This window comes from Zootoca vivipara, chromosome 2 (assembly GCF_965207765.1).
Source record: "Zootoca vivipara chromosome 2, rZooViv2.hap1.1, whole genome shotgun sequence".
Lineage (NCBI taxonomy): Eukaryota > Metazoa > Chordata > Lepidosauria > Squamata > Lacertidae > Zootoca > Zootoca vivipara.
Window position 1 is genome coordinate 58,038,469 of NC_142584.1, and position 20,525 is coordinate 58,058,993.

The 20,525-nt window shown below is 41.7% G+C and overlaps 1 protein-coding gene across 3 annotated transcripts in view; it reads right to left on the bottom strand.

Moving 5' to 3' along the window:
* LOC132591727 (collagen alpha-1(XXIII) chain-like) overlaps positions 1-20,525 on the bottom strand; it is a 207,894-nt gene that overhangs the window by 176,524 nt on the left and 10,845 nt on the right. The gene's annotated exons all lie outside the window — the stretch shown is intronic.

Genomic DNA, 20,525 nt, shown 5'->3' on the forward strand with positions numbered 1-20,525 from the left:
TAACCCCCACCCACCACTGGTTTTCTTCATTATTTTGCAATGTGTCGGGCTCTGCAGTCTACATCTACTTTATTCACATACCTTGAACACCAAATAAAGCACAAGGTTTTAGAGCACAGAAGTATTCTAAGTGAAACAGGAACCTGTACCCCTAGTTTCTCATCTGATATATTGAGTAAGATAATTCTCTATTATTATAATTTCAGTATAAACATTTTCTTCACAAATTTCAAGCATTAAGAGATTTCCACTCACAAAAATATACACCGCAACTTTGCACTGCCTAACAGAGGTTCTTTATCTAACTGCAGTTCTGCAGAGGCTTATCAGCTAATCTAAAGTGCACTGAATCAATTGAAAACCAGCTGTTGGTACTGCTGGCCAAATGTAAAAGGATAAAGTTTTGAATTCAAGATTTTAGTCTGATTTGTGTTTTGGTCTTAGGAACTCTACAGCAGTTCCAAATTCTGCATAAAAAACAAACAAACTGCCATTTATAGAACCCTTGCAAGGGACAGGAGAGGGACAGAATGAACTTGTCTTGAACAGAAATGAAACAAGTTTCCTCTCTCCATCCAAGGCATGCCCAATTGGCGTAACTAAAAAAAAATATCTCCTGCCTCTTCCTGAAACTAAGACATCAAAGTATAAATACATGTGACATGGTAGCTCAGTCAATGGCTGCTGTGAGACCTGCAGTCTCTTTATCTAAGCAAGTACAGTGGTACCTCGGGTTACAAACACCTCAGGTTACAGACTCCGCTAACTCAGAAGTAGTACCTCGGGTTAAGAACTTTGCCCCAGGATGAGAACAGAAATCACTCGGCAGCGGGAGGCCCCATTAGCTAAAGTGGTACCTCAGGTTAAGAATGGTTTCAGGTTAAGAACAGACCTCCGGAATGAATTAAGTTCATAACCAGAGGTACCACTATCCTATCAGCTTATGTACTATTTATTTCATCTGCCCCCCCCCCCCCATTTTGATTGTGGATGTGTACACTTATGCCTCAGAAGGCTTTCACGGAGAAGGTTACTGCAGGGGTAAACTTGCCCACTCCCCACACCCTAAGACTAAGGAGCAAAAGCTTAGGAGCAGAAGGAACAACCACCCTGAAATGTACAAAATGGCCAACTCTCCCTTGGCACTGGTGCTGTGACAAGGCGCATCACAGAAGAATAATGGAAAAGTGGGAAGTGACTGGAGATCTGGTCCTCTCTTCATATAAAGGCTCTCTTGTATTTCCCCCACCCCTTGCTCTCTGCAGTGTACCCATCACCATCACCTCCTTAACATCTTTTACGTGCCCTGGTTTTAAGAGAAAATCACACACACATGAAAAGATTACAATGTTTCTGGGAACTTCTACTCTCTGTACAGACTGTCAGAAGGGAAGTGGGAAAGGAAACTCAGTGATAGTGACTCAACTGAGCTCTGCAACACAACACAAAACAAAACAAAACAAAACAAAACAGAAAAGGAAGGGAGGAAAGAACATGCAGCAGGAAAATATCCTCTACACGATAACGTGATCCGATAACATGCCCTTGCTAGTCTAGTTATTACTTGAATATGTTCAGTCCTTTAAAACAACTTTTCTATCTCTCAGATTCCTAAAACTAAAGTTGGACCAGGTGGATTTTAAGATATGGTCTTTGAGGTTGGGCTTATCCAATGCAACATTTCTCCATATGTGTTAAACATGCTAATGAACACTCACATACTTGCATGTTCCATAATGGAGGAATTATCTGCTCCTGGCCTCACTGATGATTTTCTAGATATACTGCAAGCCTTTCTGTTTCAGACTATTTTTAAGATTTGAATTAATCAACTATGGAGTAATTTTAGTTCTACATCATATCCAGAATTCAATGTTTCCTTTATAATATACTTAACAGCATTCCTAAATGAAAACTTGAAATTGGAGACTGAACAATGATCGGCCTTCTCAGACCATAGATGCAGGTCTGAAAGAAAGCATAAATACTCACAAAAGCAAATACATTCTAAGCTGGCCTCCTCCAGTCTGGTGCCCTCCAAATGTGTTTTGAATCCCAACTTCATGCCACAGCCAGGCACAAAACATGGCAGAAATTCCACTGTGTCCATGTCAAAGGGCACTTTTTACATCATTCTGACAATGTGCATCAAAGTGATCTCCACTGCAACCTGTCCCACTGACTGCTCAAGATCTATTCTGTCAGGACTCCTGCAGTGAATCACTGCCTGACCTGTTAGAGGTCAACCTTCAGGCTGACCTCAAATATCAAAAAAGATCCCCATCCCTGTTTCCTCCCCACCCGCCACCCATCCTCAAAGGAGCAGGTTGGTTTAAATTGTGAAAAGAATGGTAACCCCTTGCTATCACCCAACAGTTTCAAAAAATCTATTTACGCTCTGTTGTAGGTATCACACTCTTCAGCGCACATGTATCACAATTGGTACTGTCTGCCAAGGAGCCACCAGGATAGGTTCAAGGTGCTGGTTTTGGTGGTTAAAGTCCTATGCCGCATGGGACCAGGATTCCTGAAAGATCATCTCACCCCATAAATAAATAAATAATCAATCAATCACTGCGTTCTGCAAATGAGGGCCTCCTGCAGATAACATCTTATCTGGAGGCCCATTCTGTGCAATATAGGAATTGGGTTTTTAGTGTTTGGCACCAATCCTTTGGAATTCCCTCTTGTTAAATATTAGACATATGTCGTCACTGTTGTCTTTTTGGCACCTATTAAAGACTTTCTTCTCCTAGCAAGCCTCTTAGCTGGAAATTTTCCCAGTCTGCATCTGTATTGGTACTTTTAGATATCAGTTTTCTTGATTTTACTGATTCTGTAGAAGACTCCCTGGAAAAGACCCTGATGTTGGGAAAGATTGAGGGCACTAGGAGAAAGGGACAACAGAGGATGAGATGGTTGGACAGTGTTCTCGAAGCTACCAACATGAGTCTGACCAAACTGCGGGAGGCAGTGGAATACAGGAGTGCCTGGCGTGCTCTGGTCCATGGGGTCACGAAGAGTCGGACACGACTAAACGACTAAACAACAGTAATCTAGCAAGGGAGAAGCTCCTGACTGTGGCAGAAGAATGGTCCATTGAAGGGTGCAGAAACAGAATTATTCCGCATTTTAAAGAACACTATAAGCCAACACATTCCAGGCCACAGATGGCCTCTTATCGGGAAAATTGTGTGTGTTAAGAAGTGTCAGGGATTAGGCTGAGGGATGTTGCTCTGAGGAGGAATGGTGGGAGCAGCTCTCTCCCTCTGCGCAAGGCCAGGATCCTGAAGCTCCACAGGAGCAGGAATATAGTATCGACCAATGGTTTGTGGTAGGACACAGAGTTATGCTCCTGCTACCCATCCCCACTCTGTCAACATTTATCTAAGGATAATAGTGTCATAGAATCATAGAGTTGGAAGAGACCACAAGGGCCATCCAGTCCAACCCCCTGCCAAGCAGGAAACACCATCAAAGCATTCCTGACAGATGGCTGTCAAACCTCTGCTTAGAGACCTCCAAAGAAGGAGACTCCACCACACTCCTTGGCAGTAAATTCCACTGTCGAACAGCTCTTACTGTCAGGAAGTTCTTCCTAATGTTTAGGTGGAATCTTCTTTCTTGTAGTTTGAATCCATTGCTCCGTGTCCGCTTCTCTGGAGCAGCAGAAAACAACTTTTCTCCCTCCTCTGTATGACATCCTTTTATATAGACATTCATGAGCCAAAATTACAATGTGAACTTAACCAGAGGCAAGAACTTTCAATTCTGTTGCCTCTGTTTACCGGAATAACCCATCTCAGTATGATGGGAGACTCCTGCATCAATTTGATTGCCACATTGGGGGGGGGGGAACCTATATAGAGGCACCAGGGGATTAAAATGATCTATGTTGTGAAAATGTAGCAAAAATGAAGAGGAGGCACTTGCAACACTTTAAAGTCTTAGGATACTACCAGATTGGCATTGTCACAATAGTAACCTTTGGTCTCATGTGCATGCCACTTTCCTCTTGAGTCACCAACACATCACTGATTTTTTAGTGTAACCAATAGGACTGCAAACATTTACTGTAAGCAACTTTGGATGGGCATCTGCCCAGAAAAGCAACCTAAAAATACAGAAAATGTTTCATTCCATTTACTGCCTTGCTTTGAACAGATTAACATGTTAATAGATTAAAAACAAGGGACGTGGGTGGCGCTGTGGGTTAAACCACAGAGCCTAGGGCTTCCTGATCAGAAGGTCAGTGGTTTGAATCCCCGCGGCAGGGTGAGCTCCCGTTGCTCGGTCCCAGCTCCTGCCAACCTAGCAGTTCGAAAGCAAATCAAAGTGCAAGTAGATAAATAGGTACCACTCTGGCGGGAAGGTAAATGGCGTTTCTGTGTGCTGCTCTGGTTCACCAGAAGTGGCTGGCCAAATGACCTGGAAGTTGTACGCCGGCCCCCTCGGCCAGTAAATCGAGATGAGCGCTGCAACCCCAGAGTCGTCTGCAACTGGACCTAACGGTCAGGGGTCCCTTTACCTTTACTAGTTTTAAAACACCCATAGAAACATTTCAGGCACCCATGAAGCCTCTGAGCTCCCCTCTCCACTCAGTGCCTCCTTCATCATGAGGTGTCAAGAGTAGCTATCTCTCGCCCTGCCCTGAAGCTGAAGGAGGATGCTTCCACCCTTCCTCTTCCAGCTCTGTGCTTTTCAAGGCTCCTCTCGGCAGCCAAGTGACCAAGATGGTAGCAAGCAAACGGCACTGATATGGGACACTGGAGGGAAGAAAATGGAGCAGCCGGAGATGGGGAGAGAAAGGGGTCTGGCTTAGGGGGAGAGAGAAGAGAGAAGAGATCCAGGAGAATGGATCCTCTTGAACAGGCTTCCTCAAACTCAGTCCTCCAGATGTTTTTGGCCTACAACTCCCACGATCCCTAGCTAGCAGGACCAGTGGTCAGGGATGATGGGAATTGTAGTCTCAAAACATCTGGAGGGCCAAGTTTGAGGAAGCCTGCTCTTGAAATTCATCATCACTAAAATAAATCCCATTGGTCTGCTGGCTGAATAATCAAAATCACTGATCAGGTGTTTTCCGCTGCTGCCATGGCACAAAAACATGGATCCTTGTGGAGCGTCATTATTTTCACAAGTGATCCGCTCAGGTGACCTCATTGTCCCCATGGGTTTTGTGGTTCACAAATGGTTCTGCTGTCATCTTATGAAGGAATCAGACTAAACTAAAAAATACTGTATGTAGTTTGGTTTGGGAGTCAAGAAGTTAGTTTGTTTCCTGCTGCCAAAGACTTGTCTGTCCTGATAAACAAACTAAGAAGTGTTTTAGAAAATTTTGATATATGTGGCTCAGTTAAGTCCATTGTGCTTCTTTGATGATTTGACCATTTGTGGATAGATTCTAGAGGAGATAACATATAACCTGTGTATCTGATGAAGTGTGCATGCACACGAAAGCTCATACCAAAATAAAAAGTTAGTTGGTCTTTAAGGTGCTACTGAAGGAATTTTTTTTATTTTGTTTCGACTCAGACCAACACGGCTACCTACCTGTAAATATAACCTAAGGGTATAACTAGAAAGTGACTTGAAACAGATATTAGATTAGACTGGAACAAATAGCAAAAAGCAAACTCAGGCACAAAGCTACACAGCTGTAAAGTTGCAACTTTTCAGCAAATGAGGAATAGGAGAACTGTCTGCTGGGACAATGTAGTACAGTATTGAGAAAACTGAAGCCAGAAGTATATTTGTATCAAGCATATCTGCTGTGAGGATAAAATTAAAGCAGTGCATTATATTTCTGCACACTGCCAAATTTTAATGTGAGCAGAGAATGTTGACCCCCTTGTTGCACAGGGAAAAGTTTGCCTATGACAGCTAGAGATGTTGCAACAACAGGTGTTAGCTTAATTAGACTTTGAAAATAGTTCACCACTCACCAGCAATAATATATCCAGCAAAACTGGCTGTACAGGAAGGTATTGTCCTCTGCAAGATCCTTTATGGAGTGGTCAAGGGAAAACTTAAGTTAGGGGTGCACAACATACTAAGACACATGCAAATATTCTAGTTCTGAGCTGAAGCATTCTGCTGTTTGAATCAATATGGGGTGCGCACGCACGCACGCACGCACACACACCACACACACACAAACACACCTGCATTATCTTGTCCTTGCTTTGCAGAGTAGCATTCCTCTGGCTACTTTGCATTTTTATTTTCTAAAATAAAATATAAAATTACAAGATTTTCTAAAAAATCTTGACCAACCATTCTTTCATGAGCGTATGTGCCTTTTATCAAGTCAGACCCACTGGCCCATCTAGCTTGTCCACAATGACTGGTAGTGGTGCTTTCCCAGACTTCTCTTTTCTCAGAAGTCTTTCCCAGTCCAACCTAGAGAAGCTAGAGATAGAGTGGGGACTTTTTGCATGCTCTCCCACTGAATTATTATTATTTTCCACACAACAATCCACTTCTCAGGTAAATCATTTAAAGAACTGAGATTTAGACAAAAGTCTACTACTCAGTCCCTTTGCAATGCTGACTCACTGGCCTTCGTTTTGACCAACAGTGCTGTTTCTTTTAATACTGGAGTGACTGAAAGGTGCAGATTCTCTGCGAGTCCTGGCTCCCATCCCAAGGTATGGCAATAGATGCTCTTACTAGTAGGTAAGGGTCTTCATTAGGGCAGAGGAATAGTACAGACTCAGCAGCAGGAAAAGTGCTATTCCAGTCCCAGAGCTTTCAAAAGGAAAAGGTCTTTGTTGAGTTGTATAAGTATAAGTGATGAAGGGGAACCATACCTAATCAAAACATCCTCCCTCCCCACTCACACAAGAAACTAAAGATCATCACAGCCAACCACAAATGAGCACTCACACCCTAAGACGAATCCCGACCTCTCTCACCAACAGAGAAGCACGAACAAACAACAGAGAACCTGCACAAGCGACGCTGACGTCGAACCCCTACACATATCAAGAAAAACAGAAACATTGACATTCCACCACATCCAACTCCCCATCCCACCCACCTCTTTCCCCCCTTCCTCATGATGTCTCAATAAGTAAAATTGTTATGTAAAAATGATGCATGAGACATTGCACTACCTTTGTAACCCACGAAAATCCTTAATAAAAATAATTATTTTTTTTTAAAAAAGGAAAAGGTCTGGCAAGATTGGGACCAGTCTAGGAACAAGGGCCAAGGTTCACGAGTTCAGGGTAAGTTAAAATAAGTTTAAGACTGCATGAGAGCTGAGAAACTGTTCTAACAAGTTTTCCATGCTCAACCTTCCAGTTTTAAAGCTGAAGTTGGCACAGCTCTTACTTGCAAGAGACTCTGTTCCTTCACGAGCCATTAGCCTGCAAGCAGGTCTGTTTTAAACCTGCTTCTCCTGAGGAGGCATTTGAGCCTGGGAGAGAGCACCGAACCCACCTCTCCCACTGAAAGCTGCTTGACCACCCCAGGTTGTGGCTCAGATCCTCCCCACCTTACGACAAGGCTCTTTCCCCTTTTGAGGGGAGGGAGCTGAAAGTCCTGTCTGCACATCAGAGCCAGATGGGATTGGGGAGAGCGAATGGCTTCCATCTGTTCCAGCCTCGTCTCCCATTCCTCATCTCCCTCTCCATCTGCCAGGAGTCACTTCTCTGGGGTTGGGCAATATAAAGTCATGGAGATGGAAGTTAAAAGGATGTTTAAAACTATCAGCAAACAGCAACTCCAAGACAAACTGTGCTTATTCATTTTTTTAAACGTGGAATAACCCAGAGCAAACACAAGCATAATAACTTACTAAGTTTAATTGTGCTACATCCAATCACTTCGTAAACATAAATAAGATGTTTAGGAGTGACTTTAGGTGTGTGTTTCTGTGTGCCAAAAGGTAAAAGCACGCATTAAAATAACTCCTTGCCTAACTTTCCTGCTCAAGAGCTAACTATTGGAAAACTTTTTTTTAAAGCTATTAAGCAAATTCTGTCTTCCTTCACAACTTAATGATTTGCTTTGTTTCAGTTGCCTTAATCCAATTTTATACATAATACTGATGACACTGAGTTCTCTCTTTCTTGGGTAAAGAGGGATGCTTGAGTTCTACTTTCATATTGACTCTTCACACAACATCAAGGGGACCTCACAATACATCTAATGCAAATACAATCCATATGTTGACAGCTGCAGGACCTGTATACTCCCTTCCTAGATTGCCAAACTAATGTGGCTTTACTTTTTCAGAAAAAAGAAGAGAGTAGAGGTAACACTTAGCTGTTCAACTGGATTTTTACTTTCACTCAAGTCTAAAGAACTATCATGGCCTAAAAAACACCAATATTGCTCAAGGATTCATTTATTATTCTTCAGCAGATTTTTGTATGTTAAGACATGTTATTTACCGTAGTATAAGCCTTTTCAGCACTGATTTAGGTAGATTAAAAAGACAACAACTCTGGAGTAGGTATATTCAGAACTTCCAGGACATGATAGATGTGTATAAAATTATGCAAGGCATGTAGAAAATGGGTAGAGAACGTTTTTCTTCCTCTCACCCTCTCTCTCCTAACACTACAACTCTGGAACATCCAATGAGGCTGAATGTTGGAAGATTCAGTACAGATAAAAGAAAGTACTTCATCACACAAGTATGGAATTTGCTTCCCCACTACTTTGCCAACCAAGTAGTGTTGTCCACCAGCTTCAATGGCTTTAAAAGAGAATTAGACAAATTCATGGAGAATAAGGCTATCAATAGCTATTAGCCAAAATAGCTATGTTCTCCTGTCACACTCAGAGGCAATGTGCCCCTGAATACCAGGTTCTGGAAACCACAGGAGGGGAGAGTGCTCTTGCACTCAGGTCCTGCTTTCGGATTTCCCATATGCATCTGCTTCGCTACTGTGAGAACAGGATGCTGGACTAGATGGACCAGCGGCCTGATCCAACAAACTCTTCTGACGTGCTGTTTAATTTAATCTTAATCTTTCCACAAATGCATAGTGACTGCATTAATTACACAGGCCACATACTAAATAAGTTTACTTATCGCCAATAATGTTGGCCTTTCCATTTTAGTAAAAAAAAATAATTCTATGCAAATTAGGACAATTTGCACAGGGTAATTTGTAGTGGGAAGCTCTCAGTTTGCATTGGAAAATCTTCTGATGCCCTAGGGAGTGATCTAATTTGGCATGTTTATTTTACTGAGCAAACAAAGTAAAATCTAATAAACTTTATTTAGTAAACAAAGCTATAAACTTTGAAACTGCCAAGCTTTCCTAATACATTTGCAATTGGTGTCCATTCATTTTTAATAATGATCTTATGAAATGTGAAATAATCCACAGAAAAACAAAGCACTGGAAAAATTTCCACCCCACATCTCTGTTTATATAGCCCCTTTATGCAATTACCCATGACAGTTACTACTTGAGTACAGTACTCCTCCCACCCCAGTAAGTGGATATAAGATTGTAACCTAAACATGGTTCAGTCCCTTGTACCTCCAGGTAGGACTACGAATGTCCCCTATATGAAACCTTGGAGAGCCAGTCAGTCAGTGTAGAAAACACTGAGCTTTATGGACCAATGGTTTGACTTGGTAAAAGGCAACTTTGTATGTTCACATGTTGACCAATACAGAGTCATCTGCCTCAGGACATTGTATTGCAGGGAATTGGATTACCACAAGATTATCTGTCTTAACATGTAACAAGTTAAAAAACATGCATAATTTCCTAGGAAAACACTAAAATGGCATGTACCAGAGTTTTCTTGTACAGATTTTTTCCCCAGAAACTTTACTGCATGAACCCACTGAACTGCAATGTAACAGTAACAAACAACAACAACAAATCTCACCCAACATTCGAGCACAGTTTAGAGGTTTGGCTCAATCCCAGTTAAACAATAAAACAACAGGAAAATTCACATGCTGAAACAATAGTACCACTAGCACGCATATGACCACCACCTTCTCATTGAATTACAGCTAGAATCACTTCTTAGTATCCTTGTTCCTTTCTTCACAACATGATATTGGTGGTAGTATCAGAGGATTTAACTATTGTTTTTGCATCTGTACTTCTGTTTTTAAAAGCTGTGAATTGGTCATAAACATTTATCTTCTTCTTTCTGCTCCACCATAGTACAAATACTGTATCACTATACAGTGTTACCTCGGTTTAAGAACAGTCCTGTTTAAGAACAATTTGGTTTACGAACTCCGCAAAACCGGAAATAGTGTCCCGGTTTGCGAACTATACCTTGGTCGAAGAACGGAATCCAAACAGTGGAAGGGCACCGGCGGCAGGAGGCCTCATTAGGGAAAGCGTGTCTCGGTTTAAGAACGGTTTCGGTTTAAGAACGGACTTCCAGAACGGATTAAGTTCGTAAACCAAGGTACCACTGTATATTGTTATGAGAGATGGGCAGTTAAAATGGTTCCATTTACATTTGTGAGTCTTTCAAGTTACAGGTTTTAAGGATCAAACTTCATGTTACAGTACTTTAAAGGCTAGAGCTGTGTGTTTTCATTTAGTTAGCTGTAGAAGCCCTCAACATCACTGGGACTGCACCCTCCACAGTTATGATCCCAAAGAAAACTGGGGTCCTCCACATAAAAATTTGAGGTTTAGAGTATGTTCCAACCAGCAACAATGAAAGCTTTTCTAAGCTTTATTGCCATGGGTGGGGAAGGAAGATTTTCCTCATGATCATGGCTGGAGAGAAAATGGATAAACATCATTTTCCTGCATGTCGGGCTCCTGGAGATTATCTTGCTTCCTACACACACACACACACACACCTGTAACTAAAAAAGAAGTACAGACATAACTAAACACTGCTCTTTCAGCATAACCTGTAGTTTGCCCTTTAATGTAACCTTTAAAAAGAACCACATAAAAGCCACACGCATAAACACACACTGTATTAATTAGCCATTTAAAATTAACCTTCCATCCCTGCATGAAATTCCAATGTTTGGAATTTTGGAATAGAGTATGGCATTCATTTCATGGTGAGGTAATCTGAATCATTCAGCATTATGACGCTAATGGTCAGTCACAGGTGTTTCCAGCTGGAAATAACTCTGTAATTCAAAAAATCTAAGAGCAGCATCTCTAACTAACTGACTGTAGGAGAAAACAGGTTCTATGATTCTACATCTACAATGCCCCTTTGCTGTTAGCAGGTTCTTTTTTCATAAGAAGCAGCAATGCAAATGTATTAGAAAGCAACAATGCATCTTCTTCTGTAACACCTCTTCAGTGTGGCTCAGTGAACACCAAAAATGTTGACCATCAGTTGAATTGAACTGAGAAGTTATAAAATAATCTGTCTTTGTCAATTACAATGAAAATTTTATTTTGTTTTGGTTAGTCTCTGCACTACTAGGAATTCCAAGAGACCTGTACAAAGCAAACAAACAACAACAATAACAACTGCTTACTCTCCAGTCACTGTATTTGTACTTCTTTCATTTTACTTGTATAAAGCATGTAATAAGAGCCCTGTGGGAAGAGACCAATGACCTATCGAGTTCAACATTCCATTTCCCACACTGGCCAGCCAGATGCATCCAGAAAGTCCACAAGCAGGACATGAGGGTAACAGACCCATTTCCGTTTTTATTCCTTAGGAATAAGTATCCAGTGCAATACTTTCTCTAATCTGAAAGTAGTATACAGTCATCATAACTAGTAACCATGGATAGCATTATCCTCCAGGAATGAGTCTAAACCATTAAAGCTGCTGCCCATCACTACATGTGGTAGCTAATTTCACACTTTAGCTACATACTGTGTGAAGTGTGTGTGTGTAATCAGTTTCACTGGATGGTCCCACATTTGGTCTAAACCACTGAGCCTAGGGCTTGCCAATCAGTTTCCCCTGACATCAACTCAGTGGTCAGCAACACCTGCACCTTAGCTTTCAAAGGCCTGCCTTAGGAAGGTACCGGAATTAGCCTGCTGACGGAAGGATAAAAAGGAGAGAGCCAATCAAATCCCTCTTGGGAGTGAATTCTGCAATATGGGAGCAGCCACAGGAAAGGCTCTCTCTCTCTATGTCACCAGCAACTGTGCTTCTGATGTTGATGGGACCAAGAGAAGGTGCTCACCCGAGGATCTTAGCATCTAGGCAGGGTTGTATAGACAAAGATGCGAATTTCAGGTAGCCTGGGTCCAAGGTTCTAAGGCATCTCATAAACCACTTCTATCTATATGCTTGCTGATACTCTTAAATAATTTGAAAAGGTTAGACAAGATTCACTTTTCCAGAAGTCGTCCTGATTCTTCTTCAGTAGGGCTTGTCCTTCTGTATGCTTGATAATTTTATATTTAATAATACTTTCCACCAATTTACCCAGGCGTTAAGCTAACTGGTCTATAATTTCATGGAACCATGACCATGTTTTAGTCCTTGGGCACAGAGTGTTATTTTATTATTTCAGTTAAGAGTTGAGAGCACTTTCCTATTTTTTTGTTTTTGTTTTGTTTTAGGGTGGGGCTGTTGCCTGCTCTTCTTTCCCCTGTATTTTTATTTTTTGAGAGGGGAGAATTATTTGCCTTTCTTTCTTTCTTTCTTTCTTTCTTTCTTTCTTTCTTTTTTTCTTTCTGGTTGAAGACTTCCCACCCCCCTTGTGATATTATTATTTTGTGGTCCCTGTGACAAGTTTCTCCCTAAAGGCAGAAAAATATTGGGCATTACTACAATACTTTCTCTTTTGGGTGTCCCTTTTATTTCATTCTAATTTATATGCTACTACTTTGTTACTGAAGAGCTTAAGAAACCAAAGATCTTTTTAAAAATAAATAAATCCTGAAGCCTAGAGAGGAACAACTGTCTTTTAACCTAATCAATGCTCTTTGCTCTGAAGGTTGGAAAACAGAATCAGACAGCCATTAGCCAGGAAATGCTATAAAAGCCTCTCTTTTTTTCAGAATACATAATGAAGAACTCAACATTTAAGGGCTTGCAGGGTTTTCAATTACTAGTTGCTTCAATAATGTTAGTTTTAGATGCTTAGTGTTTCTCATTCCATATTACAGAGTATTCTTCACTACGGATTAATCATATTCTTGACCGTGTTCTCAGGCAGCATGAAGTCCTTTGCTCCTGAGAGCCATTTCAGATGTGCATTACTTCACTTATTTCCAGGAGACTGCTAACTACTGCAGGTAATTGCTTGGCAAGCCAACCTTCTGCTGCAACATCAACACATGTGGTGCACAGATATCAGTCCAGATGCCCCTTTGAGACCTGTCATAAATATGCAGATGGAGCCAGGAAGGGCAGCTCTGTCATCTTTTGGACATGAACATGGGAAAGTGCAATGGGGACAGATTTGGCAACAGGTCTACAACTAATAATACTGCCAATTGCTCCTTCTTTAAACGAAATTGCTAACAGATCTCTTGACTGGAACATGTGATACTCTAAGTGTGCCACTCTGTCTTTGTTTTTAAAAGACTGAAATCAACTTCCCAATAATTTGTCATGTTTTAAAAGTTTGGGAGCTTTTTAAAATATTATTATAATAATAATAATAATAATAATAATAATAATAATAATAATAATACTTTAAAGACTGACCTAATTTGCAGTGCAGGAAATGTTCTGATTTTGTTAAAGTTCACCACAAAATTCAACCATGATTTTCTCAAGGAAAAAGGTGACACAAAAAGATTAAACATGGGCCAAGTTCCTAGGTTGTTATAAAACATCAACTAACAATTATGCCCCTTTATTTCAACCACCCAACACTAAGTGAGATCCTGCCAACTGCTAACAGTAACTACCCCACTTACTATGTCATATGTGGAGTCACTGAGCCCACCAAATTAATTTTGGTTCACCTATTCTTGCCACATGGCTTTCACTCTGAGAAATGAAGCAACATGTGGCATTAACAGGAATCATTTCATTCTTTTTGTAAACCAGCACATTATTGGGAAATACTTGTTTTGAATTAACTTAATGTTCCATGAACAACTCTGAATCTTTCATAAAATTATGCATGCAGACATTATTAATTTGAGAAAGAAACATCATTTTTTTAATCCTTGAGGAGAAAAGACATTATGAATGGAGGTTTATTCTCAAATTTTTTGCTTGTTTGAGGCTAGCTACTGTAGCACTGTTGTGAAATAGTCATGGATTTGCTAGACACACAGTTATTTCACACACCAGAGTAAAGTTCTTACAAGAAGGATCTTGATCTGCTCAGAAGTTCAGAGTTTTCAGAAATGAGAGTTACTCTCCTTTACCCTATAGGTTGCTTCTTAATACAATAGACAAATAGGAATCATGAAAGAAAAAACCATTACAAGGTAAACCCCTTAGGATCTATTACCAGTTCGTTCTGACAATCTCAGGATGTCTGTTACTGAAAGAGTGACAGTTATGTGCCTGCCTCGCTATACATTTTTCAAATGAAATTGGCCTACTTTATATAGGTTATGTTGCAATCAATTTTTTAATGAACATTTGTCTCAGATCTAACACTAACAACACTGGTCTGTGCCTCTAACTTTGCAAAGAGAAATCCCTTGTTACACAGTGAAGAATAGCTCTCGTCTACAAACGGTAATGAAGAAGAATACCTGGTCATGTATAAAACATTATGTCTTGGATACAAGACAAGCCTGCCAAAAATGGATTTTCCTTCCCCCTCATCACCCCAGCAGCCCCCATCTCAAAAACAAACAAACAGACAAACAAACTTGCTCCCGATGACTGAGGCACAAGGAGCTGATAGAAAGGAGAGGGGCATTGTTGAAAGGAGAGCAGAGGTACCTCCCATTAGTGTTCACTCATGCTAGCTTTTATCTGAACGAATCCAAAACTTGTGAATACACAAGTTTTACTATACATAAATACATACATACCGCACCTACACTGTGAGTGGTTGTATAACATACACACAGAGAGAAATTGGATTAGGGCACAAATTTACTTTTCAGCTTAAAATCAAAGCAGAAACACTGTTTTTCAGAAGTGCCCATTAGGGGAGGAAAGCCCTGTTAGCAATAAATTCTACAATTTGAATATTTAGGTGAAATATTCTACAATGCTGCAACCTTCCAATGCAACAATGTATTTCTATTTAAGAACCATTTGCTAAATTCATAGAAATGTAAGTGGAAAGAAACTATTTCAAAAAGTAAGAATCATAAATGCTTGCACTAGCTTCATACTGTGATACGTTAAGTAGGTTACATAGTAGTTACCGTCATTCTGCTTGTACAAAAAGCAGAACGTTGCATTTTGATTCAGTTTCCCTTTCATCATGCAATGTTCTAGTCCAAATTGTAAAAAAAAGTCCTTATTGTACACACAATACTGTTGAGACTGTAGTTGAGCTATGGCACTTGCATAAAGTTCCAGGCACACTACAGCAGAAAACATTATCTAGATGCATTAATAGCCAAATAAAGAGAACAAATGAGTAAATGAACAGTTTTTCTAAACTATTTGGCTTGCAAAGCTCTAGAGCAATTTTCCACATTATAGAATGGATTTCAGATGATTTATTAGCAAATTTCTCTTAATGGTTTCAATACTTTGGTTTCTATGGTATTCATGAAATAATATTAGCTCCCTCTGGTGGTCAGCTATGCCAAAGGCGTTACAGAAAGATTGCTACTTGAGTGTTTCAGAGGACACTTCCAGTGTAAGGTCTGCACTTTCCACACAACTTGTATCTCATTATGCATGATCTAGCTTTCTTTTGTGCCTCATTATGCATGATCTAGCTTTCTTTTGTGCCTTGCTTCCCCCCCCCCCCCCCGCAGGACCAATTGCAGCCATCAGCAGTCGTTAACAGCCATCAACTGGTTTACCACTCCTAACAGCTCATCACCCATTCCCACCCACCCCCACCCTCTGAATATATATAAGGGTCTGGTTGATTCTGTTTCAGTGTATCTGACGAAGTGTGCATGCACACAAAAGCTCATACCAAAATAAAAAGTTAGTTGGTCTTTAAGGTGCTACTGAAGAATTTTTTTATTTTGTTTCGACTCAGACCAACACGGCTACCTACCTGTAACTTGTCGTTAGTTGTGGCTAAGGCTGTGTTTCTGTACACACTTGGTTGGGAGCAAGTCCTATTGAACTCTATATTAACAAGAGATCAATAAACCTCCTAATTTATTTTTTTGAAAGTTAAAAAAGTTAACTTGAGATCAATAACATTTGGTTATTTGTAGACAACTGGGATCCTATCCCTCAGTAAGGCCAATGCTGAGCAGGCCCTCATCCATGGGCTCCATAAAAAAAGACAGGACATGGAGAAGTTCCAAACAGTTATTTTATGTCGCTGGCATTGGCATTGAAGTCTATAGTCTGGCTTCTCTCTCAAGAAGTGGAGCTCTGTCTAGCACCCACTGTGGACCTGAAGAAGCATTCTTGTGCCCCCCCCCCCCGGGCCGTCCTTGGGGTGTCAGCCACAGATCTTTCCCAGAGTCATCTCTCTCATACTTTGTAGTGGAATGGTTCCTCTCCAATCAGAAGTTTCTCCTGGTCCCACCTGTGCCTCTCAGGGGTTGCCCTGGTTGTGCCAGGCCGTGTCAGGTGTCCATGAGCCCCAGCTGGAAGACTTAGTCAGAAGGACCTGTCTCCTCTCCTAAAGAATGCCCAGCTTAGATTGAATACCCTAAACAGCCTGAGATCCAAATACCATACCACAGTGTCTATGAAATAAGATCAGGTAGCCTCTTTAGCAGAAGGCCTTTTCTTGAGTAGCATCCCACCTTTGTAATGTCATTCCTAAGGAGGCATGTTTGGAGCCAACATTCATAGCTTTACTTATTTGCACAAACATTTTGGATGGTTTGGTGTGTGTTTTTAGATTTTCTGTTTTTGTTCGGCTCTTGTCTTGTTCCATGTTTTCATGCTTATTTGTTGGTTTTAAATTAAGAAATATTTTAAATAAAGGCTCCATCTTAACTGTACTGCTATTCCCAGGACCTCTGTTCTTTGCCAAGGGTATGAGTACGGATCACCTCTTTCAAGTGGGCAATTTCCTACTGCTTTCTCCACCCTGCCTTCCTCTCACTGCCCAGAACGGCACTTACTCCTCCTGACTACCAGGAGTGGTGCTAGGGCTTTTTGCGCCCTAGACAAAAACACCTTCTGGCGCCCCCCTCCCGCTGATGCCCCTGCGTCCCCTCCATTGGCGGGAGGAGCGCAGGCCAAGGGGGGAGCTCGGCGCCCTCCCGTCTGTGGAGGGGACGCTTTGAGCTCCTCAGCAGTGGCGGCTGCAGCGAGTGAGTGAGTGGCAGCAGCGGCAGCAGCGCCCATAGCTGAAGGCTTCAGCTGCGGGCGCTGCTGCCGCTTGCTCACTGCAGCCGCTGGGGAGCTCACAGCATCTCCTCCGTGGGTGGGAGGGCGCTGAGCTCTCCTTTTGGCTCGCACTCCTCCCGCCTGTGGAGGGGACGCTGGGGGCTCCTCGGCGAGCGGGCGTGCGGCGGCGGCAGCACCCATAGCTGAAGGCTTCGGCTGTGGGCGCTTGCCGCCACTACCATCGCCGTTCGCTCGCTGCGGCCGCCGCCGCCGCTGGGGAGCTCTCGGCGTCCCCTCCATAGGCGGGAGGAGCGCGAGCGTGTGCCTTGGGGGGGCGGCGGTGGCGCGGGAGTTTTGCGGGGCAGGCTCGGCAGCGCCCCCTCCATTTTCGCGCCCTAGGCAATGGCCTAGTCCACCTAAATGGACGCACCGGCCCTGCTGACTACCTTATCTCCTTCCTCAAGCACACATGATGAAGGTATTGTGTTTCCTCTTCCCATGTCCCAAATAGTCATCCTCCTTCATTCTGTTTCTCCGCCATGCTTTCCTCCTTAATCTCCAGTTACGGTACTTCATCTGCCCTCCCTATATCGCCCCAGAGTCATTTAAAGGGTTCCACAGCCTCTGTGGCTCCTGTTGATCACTGGGCCAGGAGTAAGTGAGCAGTACACCCCAGTGATATTACAATAGGTCCTAACATAGACTCCAAGGCAGCAAGGCAAGTGTCTGAATCTTTTGATCAATTTTCAATTATGTGTCGCTATTTATAACAGTGTTTGAACCCAAGTTATTTTTGTTTAATGAATCATGGTTCTGTGGTTTCAGGCCAAGATCCCAAGAGCCTATACCACTGGTTCCATATGTCTTAATCAGCAACCTACATCCCATGCAACAAATGTTTTCTTTTTCCAAAATAGTTTATGTTACATCACATGTGTGCCTGCTATTTAAAATTAAAAAGGCCAGTCCTACTGGCCATGCCCCAAGACTCTGAGCACAGCTAAGTGGTAGCTCTTTGGATACTGGCCATAACTGGCACCTCATATACTGATCCAGTTAAATGAGAATTTTGCCACAATACTGGCCACATCTCCTGTAATTGCCCAGTAAGTGGATCTACCAATAAATTAGCCTGTGTATGAGTATAATCACTCTGCTGGAAGGCAACTTTACCATGTTCCTGGAATATTTTTCTTCTCCTTTTAAAGCAGAACTATAGGCATGGCAGTTGCCAAGCTGAAAGCCACAGCCACATGCTTCCCTTGTTCCCAAGTAACAAATTTAGTTCCATACAGAAATTGACATGATTTTCTCCACAGTGAGGGGCAATGCAGATAGGGAAAATCATGTGCAGGGACGGATAAAGGTCCCTCTCCTCAGCACTGCAGCTCTCCCTATATATCTAACTTTAAATGACTGTCAATCTGAGTGCAGATTTCTTGTCCAGTTTGGGCCTGAAGAGACCAGAGAATGGAGGAGGATGGAGAAGGCGGCAGGTAGGCAAGAAGATTGCCTCTCAGGAAGAACGGAAGGACAAAAAGAAGCACATAAAGGAGGAGAAGGTTTCCCTCAATCCTTCCTGTCTCACTCTCTTATTTTGTCTTCCCGTCACATTTTTAATTCTACATTTATATCTCACTGTTCTCCTGAGATGGAGCCCAAAATGGTACACATGTGGTTCCCAAGCAGTCACTCCTCCAGACACTGACCAGACACATACCTGCTTAGCTTCAGAAAGGTGGTGGCTTTATGACCCAGGAGGCAGGGTGAACAAAAGGCCAGCAACAGAACCTTCTAAGCTATTCTAATCACTTAACATTAGCAGATATCAGTTGACTGCAAAATGGCAAATGCAACCCCAAACTCCCTCACTTACCCAGATCCTGCATCACTTTCCCTAGCTAGCAGACCAGTGTCATCATAATCAGGGAACCTAGCTGTATTTTGTTTTCAAGTGTAGATATTAACACAAAAGAGAAGTCAAAAATAAGGAACAGCTCAATTCTAAAAATCAGCCTCACATGTGCTTTCGTGCTGAGGATAAGGTCTGCCAACAGTAATGCCAGCTCATTGTAACAATAATGCTATGTCTACTCTGCTAGGAATTGAAACTAACTCTGCAGTGGAAGCATACATATCAATGCAAAATGGACATAAGACTGTATTCGGAAACCCCAATGAAAGATATTCATTCCGCTCCAACAACCAAAACATACATTTAAAAATTAGACAGACTTCCTGTTCCTCAAACGTAACTGACATTTTGACATGCAAGAAAGAATTTTAGATTAACGTCTCAATCAATCTAGCCTATTTTAAAGAAAGTCAGTCTAGACTTTGAGCTTAAAGACAGCTATCAATTTATTTGCTAGTGGTTAGCTAAGTAAGAGGACTGCAATTATACTGTTATGTTTAAAAGAGCTATAAGTCGAATATTTAAAACTATTATACATAATTTAAAGATCAAAAGAAGATAGCATGCTTTCCCCTTTCTCACGATTTCAGAAACGATGCTGAGCCAGACTTATAAGTTTTATGTCCACTTAGGTCAGGAAAATTCCTGCAAACAATCTTTTGTCTGTTATGGTTCCAAATGCTGGAGCCTGGGATGTTTTCATTACTAAATAATATATGAACCAACGATGTGTAGGTAGACTTTGGTTTCTGTACAAAACAAAGATATTCATATGGAAACATTTGACCCCATCATCTGAAAAATGACCCTGCTCATATGATGCGCAGACATATCTAATATGGGATAGTATGCTTCATGGTGTTCCAAGTCTTATGCGCAATATTCATTCAAACAACTGAGTATTTGCATACTTTGTCCATACTGAAGCCATTAGACACTTAATCGTTAGTTTGACCTCACAAAACACATCTGTAACAAAAACATATCTAAACCATTCAATTATTCATTTGAGTTATTTGCTACAATGAGCAGTGGAAAGCTTACAGTGTGACTATGTAAAAGCAGTTCCTACATAGTAAGTCAGAGGTGGTTTTAGGGTAGTGCAACTGGTGTGGCTACACTCGGCGCTGCGCTGCAAGGGGCGCCACAACAATGTTGTAGAATGGAGCAAGAGAGGTGGAGGGATGCCAAATTTTAGTGTCACACAGGACGGTGCTGAAATTTGAGAGCTCAAAGTCCACCACCGACTCAGTGAAAGGACTTGGAGATTTGATAAAGGTTACTTTGGATAAACAGAAAAAAGCATGTAAGTGTATAA